The sequence below is a fragment of the Trichechus manatus genome, unplaced genomic scaffold, assembly GCF_000243295.1.
Source record: "Trichechus manatus latirostris isolate Lorelei unplaced genomic scaffold, TriManLat1.0 scaffold00059, whole genome shotgun sequence".
Taxonomy (NCBI): Eukaryota; Metazoa; Chordata; class Mammalia; order Sirenia; family Trichechidae; genus Trichechus; species Trichechus manatus.
In genome coordinates this window covers 5,015,364-5,032,644 of record NW_004443995.1, presented here as the reverse complement: position 1 = coordinate 5,032,644, position 17,281 = coordinate 5,015,364, and the positions used below count along the sequence as shown (strand labels likewise).

At 45.2% G+C, this 17,281-nt stretch overlaps 1 pseudogene; it reads right to left on the bottom strand.

Annotated features, from left to right (window-relative positions):
* Nucleotides 1-2,921: 2,921 nt before the first annotated feature.
* LOC101358761 (suppressor of SWI4 1 homolog pseudogene) lies at nt 2,922-7,192 on the bottom strand (annotated as a pseudogene).
* Between the last annotated feature and the right edge of the window lie 10,089 nt (nt 7,193-17,281).

Here is a 17,281-nt window from a genome sequence, read left to right as displayed (position 1 = left end):
AGAGTAATGTCTTTTTAACGTGCCCTGGTGCTCAGGTGCTAACCTAAAGGTCGGTGGTTTGAACCCACCAGCTACTCTGAGGGAGAAAGATGTGGCAGTCAGCTTCCTTAAAGATTACAGCCTTGGAAACCCTATGGGACAGTTCTACTCTGTCCGATAGGGTTGTTGTGAGTTGGAATCAACTGGACGTCAATAAGTTTGGTTTTTTTAGTTAAGGTCTTCTTATGAAAGACTACAATTGAGAATGGATAGCCTCTGTATGAAGTAGGGAGGCCTGGTGGTCAGGGTCCATAGCGGCAGGGAGGGAGGCCTGGTGCCTGACTTTCAGAGTTATTAACAAGCAGGGACTTGTGATAGTCATCGGTTAAGTAACAGTAGGGATGATGATAACTGGTTATGAACACTATGAGCAGAAACTCTGGAATGAAAATTTAAGCCCCATAAAAATAATGGGATTGTATTTTTTAGAGCACTTTCTATACACATCTATTTGATCATAATCACTAGTCGCCTAATAAAAAAGTCAAAGGAGACATGAGCCAGAGATTATCAAAAGGTCACTTTTTCACTGCCTTGCCTTTCGGAAAAAGCATATATAAGCCCCTGCCGTGGGCTTGTTCCATGGTGCAGAGGGTTGTGACTTGTGTGTATTACCAAGAGGCATGAAGCTCATAAGGCTGAGTCCCTCTGCACAGACAGAGATAAAGCTCTCTGTGGAAGCCCCACTCACTCTCCATATTGCTTATTGAACATGTTGTAAGTCTCAGCTTAAAAAAAGAAGTGTCTTAATAAATAAAAAAGTACATGACCTCCTGCGACTAAAGAAAGAAAAAACCTAGCTCTAAACTTTTAAAAGAATGTGCATCTTTATAATAACAATAAAATCCTCCTATCAAGCCTTTAAGAGGCAAACTGCATCCCAGTCTTTGCCTGGGGCCCGTAACTATCCTTAGCTAATCTTTCTCTGACAGACAAAGAGCTGCTATATCCATTCTTATGGCTTCACTTTAAACTTTATTCAGAGAAGTGGGGCGAGGGAGTCCTGGATGGGAATAAAGAATGAGTGCTTGTGCCTGGGCAAGGGAAAGAGGAAGATGGGATCACTTAATTATAAAATAGATGCTCGTGGGGGGAAAAAACCCAAGATGCATAGCCCTGTGGTTTGTTCAGGACTGTTTAGACAGATCTCTGAGCCTCAGTCACATCCAGGTCACGTGTACAGTACTCCATGTCCGCTCCAGCTTTACTGGAGCTGAGCCCTCCTAGAGAGTTATTCTGATGAGTAGAACCCTAACCAGCTGGTCTCCTTCTTAATGAGAGAACAAGAAGCGCTTTTCACATGCTATGACAAGCACAAAGATGACAAACAAGAAGGATGTGTCTGTGAGAAAGGTGAGTCCCTACCAATGGTCCCCAAGGAAAGCTATGAAGTCTTACATCTTTGAAAATAATTAAGGTATTTATCAGCTCAAGATATTTTCAATTTATCCCTGTATTAGAGGTTGTTGTTTTAGCTGCCATTGAGTCGGCCCCTGACTCATGGTGAACCCATGTACAACAGAATAAAATGCTGCCCAATACTGTGTAGTCCCCATGACCAGTCGTGGATCACACTGTCGTGATCCATAGGGTTTTAAAAACTTTGTTTATTGTGTTGCTGTTGTTGAGAATCTACACAGCAAAACATACACCAATTCAATGTACAATTCAGTGACATTGATTACATTCTTTGAGTTGTACAACCATTCTCACCCTCCTTTTCTGAGTTGTTCCTCCCCCATTAACATAAACTCATTGCCCCCTAAGGTTCCTATTTAATCTTTTGAGTTGTTGTTGCTTTGATTTCATATAAATAGTTCTTAAAAGAACATAATGCTCAAGGGAGACTTTTTTTTACTAGTTAGGTTAAACTATTGTTTGGTTTTAGGAAGACTTCAGGGGATATTTTTGGTTTAAGGTTTAAAAATTATCTGAGAGCAATAGTTTCAGGGGTTCATCCACTTCCATGGCTCCGGAAAGTCTGAAGCCCATGAGAATTTGAAATTCTGTTCTGCATTTTCCCCCTTTTGGTCAGGATTCTTCTATAGAATCATTGATCAAAATGTTCAGTAACAGTAGCCAGGCACCATCCAGTTCTTCTGGTCTCATGGCAAAGGTGGCAGTTGCTCATGTAGGCAATTAGCCACACATTCCATATCTTCCTTCTGTTCCTGACTCTCCTCCTTCCTCTGTTGCTCCAGGCAAATAGAGACAATTGTTGAGCCTTGGATGGCTGCTTGCAATCTTTTAAGATCCCAGGCACTATGCAATGAACTAGGAGGTAGAACAGAAACACTAAACACATTATTAGGCCAATTAACTGGGGTGTCGCATGAAACTATAACCCTAAATCTCCAATCCAAAGAATCAAATCCCATGAGGTGTTTGGTTGTACATAGGCAGCCTCAGCAGCTACTTTTTTTTTTTTCTGTCGTTGTTGTAAATATGTTGTAAATACAGGTATGTGTTACTTAAGATCCACAATATGTTCTGTGAAATAGAACCTTACGTGATTTGGGTGTTGCTGGAACACCTAGGTCCATCCGCCTCAGGTGAGGGCTGGGTATGTGTCTCTGGAGTGCACCCAGAAGCCCCGTGGAGGTCACAGAGGGGAGGCTCCCATCGTAGTCGGGGCAGCAGGGGTCCTGTCTCGGTGACCCAAGGCCTGGGCGGACCCTGAGATGCCTGCCGACCTTCGGTGCTGGGAAGCCGGATGAGGCACCCACAACTCTCAGGGCAGGGGCGTCGTTCCCGAGGCTGGGGGCTGCGGGGCCAGCTCGCTTCAGAGTAGGGCTGTGGGAATCCCCGGAGAAAGGAAGGGAGAGATTTTGTTTTCTCTTTCTGGGAAATGTCAGTCATTTATTGTGGGGGTGGGGGTGGAGTTAGGGAAATGCTCCTTTATAAGAAACGGAAGGCTCCACCTGGAGCCTGCGGGAGCCCCAGGCCAGCGTCTCTTGGCCGGGCCCCATCTGAGGCGTTCCCATGGCCTTGCTGGGGCTCAGGCCTGGGCGCTCTCTTGGCCCGGCAGACGCCCAGGGCACCCCTCTGGGCCCCAGCTTGGCCGGGGCTCGCGGGACCTACCTGCCCTTGGGCTTTGGAGGCCTCCCGTCACGCCCCTTCTTGCGTGGAGGCCCGGTGGGCTGTCTCCGCTTGGTCAGCCCGGGGTACATGTCCTCATCAGGCTCCTCGTCCACGCCTGGTGGAAATACTCAGCTTCATCCTCCTTCTCCTCAGGCCAGCCTGTCCCCTCGGCCTCAGGCGGGGCCCCTGGTCCTCGGCATCACTGTCCCCATAGGCCTCTGCCCGTGCCCTCTTCGTGCCCGCCAGCCTGTCCTTGTGGCCTCTCACTGCTCCCCTTGCGGTGCACGTCGTGGGCCTGCTGGTCCTGCCTCTGGGCCTTCAGCGCAGCCGCTCCTCCGTGGCGGTCAGCATGGCCCATAGCTCCTCCGTCCGAAACTGTGGAACAGCATGTTGCCTGCCCAACACCCTCCTGGATCTTGATAAGCTGCAGCGTCATCCAGGACTGATGTCAGTGAGCCCATGGCGCTCTCCTGGGCCCGCATGTTGCCAGCCTAGAGCAGCTCCATAACGTTGTAATAAAGTGCTTGCCCTCCGGCTCCCCGTTGCTCTCTGACAGCTCGGCGCTCTTGGCCAGCAACTGGCTGATGTCCTGCAGACGGCTCCTGTTGGGGAATTTCTCCTGGAAAATCTTCTTTATCCCAAGACTTGGGCCCACAGGATGCTATAATGGTGGAAATCCAGCTCCTGGGAGTCGGATGATGAGGAGGCAGCGCTTGATGGTATTCAGGTTTACCTTGTGCACATTGACGGAGGGGTACAGGTTCTGGAACATAGTGGCCGTGAGCTTCACGTGTATGCCATGGGAGCCCACGCTGTTGAGCACCGGGAGGGGCAGGTGGGCATCCCCTGGAGGGCTGGAGCCGGACCACCAATGTTGAACGTTATGCTATGCGTGACTGTATATCTATTACACAACTTTTGCCAATTTAACTTTTTACAGGTGAACAACTTATTGACAATTACAATAATTGGCTGTGCAACCCTACCTGTAATCAGTGCAATTTTTCCATCACCGTTAACTCCCCTTCCCCCTCCCTCTCGCCCCCTGGTAACCACTAATAAACTTTGGTCTCTATACATTCGTCTTTTCTTGTCTTGTTATATAAATGAGATCATACAATATTTGTCCTTTTGTCATTGATTTATTTCACTTAGCATAATGTCTTCCAGCTCCATCCATATATACATATATGTATATACATAGCATGTATCAAGGCTTCATTTCTCCTACCGGCTGAGTAGTGCTTCATTGTATGTATGTACCACATTTTTTTTATCCATTCTTCTGTTAATGGGCATTAGGTTGTTTCCACCTTTTGGCTATTGTGAATAGTGCTGCAATGAACATTGGTGTATAAGTCTTTGTTTGAGTCTCTGTTTTCAAGTCTTTTCGATAGGAGTGGAATTGCTGGATCATATGGTAGTTCTATTTTTAGTTTTTTGAGGAACCACCATACTGTTTTCCACAAAGGCTGTACCATTTTGCATTCCCACCACCAATGGACAAGGGTTCCAATTTCCCCACATCCTTGCCAACATTTGTTATTTTGTTTTTTTATCTTAGCCATCCTAGTGGGAGTGAAATGGTATATCACTGTAGTTTTGATTTGCATCTCTCTGATGGATAATGACATTGAGCATCTTTTCATGTGTTTGGCTGCCATTTGAATGTTGCCTTTGGTGAAATGTCTATTTAAGTTCTTTGCCCATTTTGTGATTTGGGTTATTTGTCTTTTTATTATTAAGTTGTTGAAGTTTTATATATACATATTGGTTACTAGATTCTTATTGGATATATGGTTTCTGAAATATTCTCCCAGTTGGTAGCTTGCCTTTTCACTTTTTTTGTAAAGTTTTTTGATGAACAAACGTTTTTAATTTTTATAAGAGCTCCGTCATGGACTGAATTGTGTACCCCTAAAATATCTGTCAACTTGACTAGGTCATGATTCCTGGTAATGTTTAATTGTCTGCCTTTTGTCATCTGATGTGATTTTGCTATGTGTTGTATACTATGTCACTATGATGTACTAAGATGGATTACTGGCAGTTATATTGATGAGGTCTACAAGATTAGATAGTGTCTTTAGCCAATCTCTTTTGAGATATAAAAGAGAGAAGCAAGCAGAGAGACATAGGGACCTCATACCACCAAGAAAGCAGTGCCGGGAGCAGAGCACATCCTTTGGACCTGAGGTTCCTGCACTGAGAAGCTCCTAGACCAAGAGAAGACTGATACATCACGAGGACCTTCCTCCAGAGCTGACAGAGACAGAAAGCCTTCCCCTAGAGCTGATGTCTTGAATTTGGACTTGTAGCCTACTAGACTGTGAGAGAATAAATTTCTCTTTGTTAAAAGCCATCCACTTGTGGTATTTCTGTTAGAGCAGTACTAGATGACTAAGACAGTCTCATTTATTTATTTAGTCTTTTGCTGTTTGTGCTTTTATTATTAGATAATCCATTGCTAAAAGCTAACCTCGACAGTGTTGTCCCTGCATTTTCTTCTAAGATCTATAGGGTTTTAATTGGCTGATTTTTTGAAGTAGATTGTCAGGCCTTTCTTCCATCTTAATGTGGAAGCTCTGCTGAAACCTGTTTAGCATCATAGCAACCCAAGCCCTCCATGACAGATGGGTGGTGCCTGCGCATGTGGTGCATTGGCAGGGAATTAAATCTGAGTCTCCCACACGGAAGGAGAGAACTCTAACGCTGAACCATTCCTGCCCTGGTATTAGCAGCAGATACTTCTAAAGCCTTTTGAGCCCTATGGGTCCTGTGTCTTCATGAAACTTATATTTGTGTTCAATATGGGACTTGTTAGAAAAGTACTTTGTGGCGGATATCTGCCCAGCTCATACGGACCCCTTTCTGTGACCTGCCCTTGTCCACGTAGCTTGGCTGAGGCAGCCATGTTTATACTATTTGTCCTGTCCTCCTAACTATAGTTGATTGAGCCCCTGACCCATGCTGGGCTAAAAAATTCTCACTCCGGGACTTGGAGTGTCTACATTAATTTACTCTGTTTTCTAGAAGTTAAATAAGCTCAGACGAAATAGACACACTATCCTTCATCATATGCATGGAAAAGCAGAAAAAGTAGTCTACTGAGGGACAAGGAGGTGAGAGTATTGCCTCGTTCAGTCATCTTTCTATTTCCCAGTTCTAGTCCTTTTTAAAGATTGGCTACACTTGGGCTCTGTGAGCTATTTCATAACCCTCCAATACATTATTTCTGTGTCTTATACTAGCCAAAGTTGTTTTCCATTATATGCAAATAAAAGAATCTTGAGTGTTTCCAACTCTAATTTGGAATGAGATCTGTGTCTATACAGAATACTATTACACTGACAATTGTGGTGGGTCACCTCAGAGTGTGCTATCCCATGGGTAGCTCCCGTGTCAAAGATGCCCATGGCAGAGATAACCCAGTGTCCTTTCAGTTGAGTCTACCTTCTTATGTCTCAAGAACCCATGCAGATATCTGAGGAAATCACCAAAGAATCTCAAACTAGGCATCATCTTGATTATGCTTTCCTTGACTGCCCTTCCATTTATCCAATCCATCCCCAAATCTTTTTGGTTCTACTCCAAAATCTATCCTAAATCTATTCACTTCTCTCTGGGTGCAGAGCACCTACCCTACTCCAAGCATTAGTATCCCTTGTTTGGATTACTGCAATGGCCTCCTAACAGACCTCTGGTCTCCTTGTGTCCACTCTTCTCTCCCCACCTCCCAATATTTATCCACATGGCAACTAGATTGATCTCTTTGGACTGTAAATCAGATCATGTCTCCTCTTTGCTTGGAACATTCTGTGTTAGCTAGGATGCAGGCTAAGCTGGTGTAACAAAGAAATCCAAAATACAGAGAATCAAACAAAGGAAGGCAGATGGCTCAGGGCAGGTAGATGGCCATGTTGTATACAGTCATGCAGGACCCAGATTCCTTCAACCGTGTTGCTCACCATACTATATGGCGTTGCCCTACACTCTCCATAGTCAAAGTGGACTCTTTAGTCATATCAATGTTCCAGTCCCGGGACAGGGGAAGAAAGATGGGAGAGCACATGGCCAATCATTTTAAAGCAAGTCTCAGAAGTTGCACACATTACTTATACTCCCATCTCATTGGCAAGAGCTTAATCACGTGGCCACACATAGCTTCAAAAAAGGCTAGAAAATGTATTTTCTAACAGGGTGGCACGTAATAAAACTCAAGGGGTTCTAGGACTAAAAAGAAGAAGGGGAGAATGGATATGGGAGACTGGATTAATGGTGTCTTCCATACCTTCCAATGTTACCCATGCATGTACGATGAAACCCAAACTTTTTTTCCCATCCACTGCAGAAAGTGTGAAAGTTGTTTGGTGTTTATTGAGCATCTACTTGGTTACTAAGAGCTGAGGATACAAAGGCAAACAAGTCAAAGGGCTTATGGTTGGAGCAGTTATACGGACACAACCAAGACCTGTCAGAAAGACACACCAGGTAGGGATGGGAGGGTGGGGAGATTAGAAAGGCGGGACATACATGTAGCAGGAAACAGCCAAAAAGGCTAGTTGCTGAGAACTGGCCCCTTCCCCCAATACGTGTGTCTTAGTCATCTAGTGCTGCTATAACAAATACCACAAGTGGATGGCTTTAACAAAGAGAAATTTATTTTCTCACAGTCTAGTAGGCTAGAAGTCCAAATTCAGGGCATCAGCTCCAGGGAAAGGCTTTCTCTGTCAGCTCTGGAGGAAGGTCGTTGTCACCAATCTTCACCTGGACTAGGCGCTTCTCTGCGCAGGAACCCCGGGTCCAAAGGATACACTCTCCTTCCAGCACTGCTTTCTTGGTGGTATGCGGCACCCCCCTCTCCACTTGCTTCCCTTCCCTTTTATCTCTTGTAAGATAAAAGGTGGTGCAGGCTACACCCCAGGGAAATTCCCTTTACTTTGGATCAGGGATGTGATCTTAGTAAGGGTGTTACAGTCCCACCCTAATCCTCTTTAACATAAAATTGCAATCACAAAATGGAGGACAACCACATAATACTGGGAATCATGGCCCAGCCAAATTGATACACACATTTTTGGGGGGACATAATTCAACCCATGACATCCAGGTATCCTAAATCAGGGGTCCTCTGCTGTGACAGGCCAAGGCCAGCTGAGGAAGATGGTGTTGCTTGGCCACTCCTGCAAACATTATGCAGCTCTGAGCCTCTCCTCCCCTTCCTTATTCCTCCTCCTTCAAGAAGTTCTTCTATGAGGAAACTTGGCAAGGGGAACTTCAACAACAAGGAAAGGTTTTGAAAGTAGGTAAAATACCTTCCTCGAGCTGAAAGATTTATTTCCTCATTCTCTGAAGTCTAGGGAGGCCTGGATACTCCTGTGGGCTATGAAAGGCAGCCTTGATGAGGGGCCATGTACAGAGTGGCCTCTTTTGCCACCGCTTCCAGTAGAGGAAACCCAAAATATTACCATAGACTCCAAGACTCTATGTGATCTAGTGCCTCTCTGCCTCTCCTGTTACTCTTCCCTATACTAGGGGCCCAAGTGCATGATCAGAATGCAACGGCAAGAGCAAATGGCAGTTTTAATAAAACTAGTTGCCATCGAGTAGATTCCAACTCATGGTTACCTTGTGTGTGTCGGAGTAGAAGTGTGATCCATAGGGTTTTCCATGGCTGATTTTTCAGAAGTAGATCTCCAGGCCTTTCTTCTGAGGCAACTCTGAGTGGACTCAAACCTCCAACCTTTTGGTTAGCATCCAAGCACGTTAACTGTCTGTACTACCCAGGGACTCCGGCTGCACAGGGCCTCTCTTCTTTCTGCTCCTGGAACATGCCAGTTGTATTCTTGCATTAAGGTATTTGCACTTCTCTTCCTTCTGCTTGGAAAACTCTGCAGCCAGCTCTTCACAGGTCTGGCTCCTTCTCATCCTTTAGGTTTCAGTTCAGAAGTTACTTCCTTTGTAATGCCTTCCCGCTCACTCTATCAGAATTGTCTAGTCTACCTTTCCCCAGTTACTTTCCATCGTGATTCTCCATTTTGTTGACTTGTATCATTGTTAACTTTCTGAGTTTATCATATCTTTTGTTTGCTTGTTTACTTATTTATTGTTTGTCTTCTCCCACCCACACCCTAGAATTTGAGCTTCCAGAGAGCAGGGATCTTGTCTGTCCTCCTTACCACCCTGGACTGGTACAGAGCACAGTGCCTGGCACAAGGTGAAGACTCAAATACTTACTGAGTGACTCCATGGGCAGCATAGGATCTGGTACCAGCATTTCTAAACAGAAGCTGTCCTCTAAAATTTTGGGAACAGTCCACCACCTCTACCCCCTTCCTCCCAAAGGTGTCCCATCTGGTTAAAGATATGGCTTCCCTATGTGCTGTGTATTGAATTGTGTCCCCCGAAAGTGTGGGTCAACTTGGCTAGGCCATGATTCCCAGTATTATGTGATTGTCCACCATTTTGTCATCTGATGTGATTTTCCAATGTGTTATAAATCCTACCTCTATGATGTTAATGAGGTGGGTTTAGAGGCAGTTATGTTAATGAGGCAGGACTCAATCTATAAGATTAGGTTTTGTCTTAAGTCAATCTCTTTTGAGATATAAAAGAGAGAAGGAGCAAAGAGATAGGGGGACCTCATAACACCAAGAAAGCAGTGCCAGGAGCAGAGCCTGTCCTTTGGACCTGGGGTTCCTGTGAGGATAAGCTTCTAGACCAGGGAAAGATTGATGACAAGGACCTTCCTCTAGAGCCGACAGAGGGAGAAGGCCTTCTCCTGGAGCTGGCACCCTAGAATTTGGACTTTTAGCCTCCTGGACTGCGAAAGAATAAATTTCTGTGTGTTAAAGCCATCCACTTGTGGAGTTTCTGTTATAGTAGCACTAGATGATTAAGACACTGTGCGAGGTCCCGGTTTCTTCCTTTGTGGCCAGGTCAGTGTCATTTGTTCTATAACCTCATTGATCACTGGGCCAATGCAATCCATGTTCATTCCTGAGATGAGTGGAAAACCTGCCTGCTGTTTACATCCCTGGGGATTTGGGGAATAACTGAATTACCCGAAATAAGAGAATAATTTGTTGTAACCTATTTAATCATGTGCACTGACTTCTATGAATGGATCTTACAAATGTTGCCCTCTTTTAACCCCCACACGGCCCTGGACTACCTTGTCCTTGTGCACTTAGAGGCAGGTGAAGGGCACAGTATTCATAACAAACACATCTAGGCATTAGAATTCCCCATGAGTTTCACAGGACGAGAATCTAGCACAATAATAATAATCCTAAATGTTATTTATATGTCCAGTTGCTGCCAAAGCCATCTAGGTAGCTCCCGAAAGGACCATGCAGGAAAAATTTCACTCTCAGCATGTGCCAAAAATCTTAATAAGTAAGGTTCAGGGAGTTTTAATTTAAAAGGGCCCACTTGGTGGCCTTTTCCTAGTCAGAATAAATTCTATTCTGGAGATGTGTGCAGTTACAGTCAACTCTGGGTCAGCATCATTTCCCAAGGACATTCCACTAAGCCCATTAATCTGACGAAGAGAGTCCTTGGGTGGTGCAAATGGTTAACACGTTCAGCTGCTAACCAAAAGGTTGGAGGTTTGAACCCATCCAGAGGTACCCTGGAAGAAAGGCCTGGAAATCTGCTTCTGAAAAATTAACCATTGAAAACCTCATGAAGCACAGTTCTGCTCTGACACACATGGGGTCACCATGACTTGGAATTGACTACATGGCAACTGGTTTTACGTTTACCTGAGGAAGGCAGACATTTATGCCCGTCCTGAGATGTTTCTCTGCCCCAAATAGAATTTCATCATCAAGAGTCGACTTCTATCAGGGGCAAGAAGGAGGGGGAGAGGGAGAGCCGTTGTTTGGGAAGCAGTGAGTTTCTGTTTATAGTGAAGGGAAATTTGGCATCGATTAGGGCAGTTGTTGCACAACATGATTAATGTAATTGACATCACTAAGTTGTACACCTGGAAAAGATTGAACTGGCAAATGTTGTGTTATATATATTTTTACCAAAAAAAAAAAAGAGTGGACTTTTGCTGAAACATTGTCACTCCTGAGGAGGTGGGGTCGCAAAGACTCTGAACACTGTGGGGGAAAGCTATCCAAAGGATGTTACTTTTCTATCAGACTTCTCTGGATTATGAATAAGGGTGGCTGTCAATGTAACTGTCACTATTGAGTTAAATAAAAATTGGAGCATCAGCAAAAGCATTTTAAAAACCCAGCAATCATTTTCACCCATTAAGTTACAAATAGGTTTCTACTTACTGATTCCTATGGGAATAAAAATACCATAAGAAGAAAAACAAGCTCTTCTTGCAAGCCATGTCATTGCTTGATAGTGAGCCTGCTGGAACGCCCAGGAGGCTCGTTCCATCTTAGATTTGCAATCTGATGTCTGATGGGGCCTGGGTCTCATGGCAAGACAAGGCAGGTATTTTTCAGCTGGTCGCTGATGGGCCACCAGACCACTGAGCTGGAAGAGGACGCTTATGTGTACCTGTCAGTTCTGGTGAATGGGACCACTGGCATTTGCAGATTCCGCATGTTTAGCTGTTGACCTGCCGACCTGCAAAGTTCCAGGGAGTCAGTTTCTGCTCAGAGAAAACAGCTCTGATTGGCAATAGCAGCTAATGAATTCTTACTTGGAGGCAAACGTTGACTTCACCTTTGAATCCCCAAGGAGCCTTGGGAAAGCGTAGGCGACTCAGGTTTTTCAGGAATTTTTCCTTAGAGCTGAGGATTTAGGCAAGATAGTGTCAGCGTGAGGCTGAGAGGTCAGCATCTGACAGACAGAGGACTTCACAGGTCCAGCAACCTGCCCCCAAGCAGGCCAATGCCTAAACCAGCTGCTAATCTGATTTAAAGGGATTTCTAGCACTGAGGGGTCACGTGACCCTACAGAGGCACTTGATGTTAGAGTCAGAGTCCTTTCACAGAGGAGGAGGTTGAGGGTCAGGAAGGTTAGCCACTTGTTCAAGGTCACGGGGCTCATTAACCACAAATCTCAAATGTTTCCTGGTCAGAAATTCCAAGGGCTAGCTTGGGTGATGTGACAGATAAATATAGCCTAACATTTTGAAGGGAAAATGATCAGGAGCTCTGAAAACCAGGAGCAGATGTGGCTTAACAAGAAGCATGGCAAGAATGTGCCCTCCACACCTGCTGCGGAATGCAAGGGGAGGGGAAAGGCAGGCGGAGGATTCCTTGGCTCCCACACGAAGTATCTGTACTGGGGACCCATGCCTTCCTGCCCACTGCATCTTGGCATGGACTTCCAAACGTTGATGGGGAGGCCAATGACTCCACAAGGATTGAAAAGGAATACCAGTTATCAACTGCAGGCTGATCAATGAGAGCAGAGCTGCTGCTATTGCACAGTGACCCCAGCCAGAAGTTGAGAAATTAGAGAAGGGAAATAAAGAGGAACAGACAAGGAAATGAAAATTGCCTCTGTCACAGCGGTGGGGGCAACATCTGGAGAGGCTTTGCTCAGAACTCTAGCCTCTGTCACTTTGTAGGTTTATAGTCCTTTATTTCTGAGGGCTTATACTATGCTTCTGTGTATTATTGGTTGGGGGCAGTGATAGTTCAGTGGTGGAATTCTTGCCTTCGGTACAGGAGACCCAGGTTTGCTTCCCGGCCAATCACCTCATGTACATTCACGCACCCATCTGTCAATGGAAGCTTACGTGTTGCTATGATGCGGAACAGGTTTCAGTGGAGCTTCTGGACAAAGTTGAACTAGGAAGAAAGGCCTGGTGATCTACTTCTGAAAAATCAGCCAATGAAAACCCTATGAATCACAACGGTCTGATCCTGTTGTGCATGGGGTCACCGTGAATCAGGGGCTAACTTGACAGCAGCTAACAACAACAACATCATATTAGTGGTTAATACATTAATTGAGCAAGTATTTCCTGGGTATCAATTTTTTCTAAGGCACTATATTAGAGCAATGAATGAGACACAGTTGCAACCTGGAGAATCTTAGTAACCAATGGAGAAGGCCAAAACAAACAAGTCAATGCTGTAGAAGTAGGTTTGAAGCGCTGCGGTGTAATGAATTACTTAATATGGCCCTGCTAGCCAAAATCCTTGTAATCCCCACCAAATGACTACGTGGGACTATGCAGATAAGGTGCTTGTGGCCCACCAAGGGGATTGGACAACTTTCTAATAATACAAATAAGGTACATGGCACCCTTGTGAGGGTAGAACCATGCAAATAAGGTGTATGGAACCCTAATGAGGGGATTGGTCAGTTTTGCCATGCCACTAGGCTTAAAATGAGCCATTCCAGAGGTGGAAAGTGGGGACCTGACTACTACCAAGAAGAGATGGGAACGGAGCGCGTCCTTCAGACTCAGGATCCCTGCACTGACAACTTCCTAGACATAGGAGACAGAGAGAGAGCAGTAACACTGGAGATGGTGAGCGATGACAAGAAACAGTGGTAGAGAAATGGCAGTAGCAGAGGCAGCAGAACCAGCAGACCAGCAGGAGAAGGCGTGGTGGGCTTCCTGGCCCAGGGAGCAAGGTGGTTACAGTGGGGGTGCCAACCCACGGAGCAAAAGAGCTGAGCACGTTCTGGCAGGAGGCTTTCTAGCAGAATAGGGTGCCTCCGCGTGCTTGGCGGTGGAGCTAGGCTCACTGATCCACGGAGCAAGAGAGCTGAGCACTTTCAGGCCAAGGCTTACCGGAGGAGTGGGGTGCCTCCAGGCATTTATCAGCAGAGCTAAAAGAGCTTTGTAACATTTGTCCAAGCAGGGCAGAGGCCAGGCCAAGGAGCCGAGGGTCAGAGAGAAGCCTGCCTGTGGCATGGCTGAGGAGAGGCTATCCTGATCCAAGAACTGTATCTGAGTATTGCTAAACCTGAATTGTAACCTGTTACTTCCCTAATAAACCCTGAAATAGTGAGCATGGTCTGTGAATTCTGTGTGGTCATTGCAACGAATTATGGAGCCCAGCAGAGAAGTAGAGAGTACTGTGGAAGGGACAGCTGGTGTCAGAATTGGTAAAAAGGTTGGAGGGTGGAGGTATGTCTGACCTTCTCACAGGAATCAGCATTGGGCTGTTGACCTTGATTCTCCTTCCCTCTTGTGAAGTCAGAGGAGGTCAGATGCCTTACAAGTGCTATGGAATGACAGAGGGGAGGAGCACCAAAGTCTAACTGCAAGAATTGAGGACTGCTTTAAAGAGAAGGTGACATATGTACTGAATATTTTACTTTTTAAGGATAATGAAGAAGCTCTTAGTTTCTAAGCCAGGGGTTGGCAAACTTTTAAAATAAAGGGAACAGATTGTAAATATTTCAGGTTTTGCGGGCCATAATATCTTTGTTTCAACTACTCAGCTCTGTCCTTACAGTGCAAGAGCAGCTGCAGGCAAAGACAATCTGTGAGCAAATAGGTGTGGCTGGGTTCCAACAACTCTTTATTTACAAAAACAGAAGTCAGGTCCTATTGATCTGTGGGCCATTGCTTGCCAACCCCTGTCCTTGATAAACAGGACACAGGGAGCTGGTGCTATATAATTCAGAGGAGGGAAAAGAGGTTATTGTAGCCAGGGGAAACCCTGGTGGCATAGTGGTTAAAAGCTACGGCTGCTAACCAAAAGGTCGGAAGTTCAAATCCACCAGGTGCTCCTTGGAAACCTGTGAGGCAGTTCTACCCTGTCCTATAGGGTCACTATGAGTTGGAATTGACTCCACGGCAATGGGTTTGGTTTTGTGTTTTGGTAGCCTTATGGGGAGGGGGAGGTGGGGAAAACCATGAGGAGACAGACCAGTCTTCAGGAATAGGTACAGTTTGGATTGGCTAGGCTTTTACACACTTTGTTGTTGCTTGGAATCGGGTAGTGGTAGAGTGCTTCCCTTCCATGTGGGAGACCTGGGTTCCATTCCTGCCCAAGGCACTTGAAGAGCAGCCGCCACCCCTGGTCAGTGGAGGCTTGCATGTTGCTATGATGCTGAACGAGTTTCAGTGTAGCTTCTGGACTAAGACAGACTAGGAAGAAAGGCCTGGTGATTTACTTACAAAAATCAGTCCATAAAAACACAATGGACCAGGACAGTCCGATCTAAGACTCCATGGCATCTAACAATAACAACTTTGAATGGATTTCCCATGGCCTTTCTTCTGGGAAGAAGGAAGTCTGGCTCCACAGCCTTGTATAAAACACAAAGACAATTTCAAATGTCCAAGGCACTCACTGACTCATACAAACTTAGAAGGAAATGTAGACATAATTGAGATCAACTTTACAGCAGCGAATTTTAGACATGGGCTGCCTCAGTGTCATCTGGGGAGTTAAAAAAAAAAACACAGATGTCCTGTTGCCACCCCTGGATATTCTGATTCAGTAGTTCTGGGGCAGGGATGGAGGAGAGTATTATTAACAAGCTTCCTAGATGATTTGGTAGTCAGGTTGGTATGCAGAACAGGTGATCACCCGATAGTTATTTCAACACTCCCCGTGATGGAAGCACACCACCTCCCAAGACAGGCTTTCCTGGTACTGCATTTGAATATCTCCATTAAGTTCCATCACTTGGACCTGACAGAAGCCCCTCTGAAAGGTCTGGGGGCATAGAGCAACAAGCTAGAAAAACCACTGAGTGCTACCAACTGTCAGGTTACCTAGTGATGCCTCTTTCAGTTCTAGACCTCACGTCAAACCACTCCATTCACGTCTGCACCTTTCCTTCTTCATTCAGATTTGGTAACTCCAGTCTCACATTTGGAATTGACCCCTAACTTCCAATATGGAGCCCTGGTGGCACAGTGTTTAAGCACTTGGCTGCTAATCAAAAGATTGGTGGTTCACACCCACCAGCTGCTCCACGGGAGAAAGATATGGCAGTCTGCGCCCATAAAGATTACAGCCTTGGAAACCCTATGGGGCAGTTCTACTCTGTTCTATAGGGTTACTATGAGTTGGAATCGACTCCATGGCAACAGGTTTACAATGGTTTTGCAATAGGTTTCCTAACTTCTTGTAGTCCCTGGGTGGTGCAAATGGTTAAAGGTTGGAGGTTTGAGTCCACCCAAAGGTGCCTTGAAAGAAAGGCCTGGTGATCTACTGCTGAAAAATCAGCAATTGAAAATCCTACAGGCACACATGGGGTCACCAGGAGTTAGAATTTACTTGACGGCAACTGGTTCCTAACTCCTAGCTCCTGACTCAGTACTAGCTACTTTGACATCTCTGATTTGGCTTAACTGTTTTCTCTCTTCCTTTCCTTTTCTCTCCTCTCCTCTCTAGCTTTATTAAAATTGATGTACAAAAAGTGTACAGTTTGATGAATTTTGACATACATATACACTCATAAAACCATCACCAGATCAACATAATGAACATTTTCATTAGTCTGAAAAATTTTCTGGTGCAGTTGACTCTGACCTACGGCAAGCTGGTATGTGTCAGAGCTGAACTGTGCTCCGCAGGTTTTCAGCGGCTGGTTTTTCAGAAGTAGATTGTCAAAGCTTTCTTCCCAGGAGCCTCTGGGTAGACTCAAACCTCCAACCTTTTTGGTTAGCAGCTGAGAGGGTTAAGCATTTGCACCACTCAGGGACTCCAACTGAGACATATTTATACTAAAAATTATTCATGGTTTATCTGAAATTCAAATTTAACTAGGCATCTGTTATGGATTGAATTGTGTCCCCCAAAAATGTGTGTCAGCTTGGCTAGGTCATGATTCCCAGTATTGTGTGTGGTTGTCCACCATTTTGTGAGCCAATGTGATTATCCTGTGTTATAAATCCTAACCTCTATGATGTTAATGAGGCAGGATTAGAGGCAGTTATGTTAATGAGACAAGACTTAACCTACAGGATTAGGTTGTATTTTGAGTCAATCTCTTGAGATATAAAAGAGAGAATGGAACAGAGGAGAGGGACCTCATTACCACCAAGAAAGGAGTACCAGGAGCAGAGCATGTTCTTTGGACCTGGGGTACCTGCACAGAGAAGCTCCTAGAATAGGGGAGGATTGATGATTAGGACCTTCCCCCAGAGCCAACAGAGAGAGAAAGCCTTCCGCTGGAGCTGGTGCCCTGAATTTGGACTTCTAACCTCCTAAACTGTGAGAGAATTCATTTCTGTTTGTTAAAGCCAAAAAAAAAAAAAAAA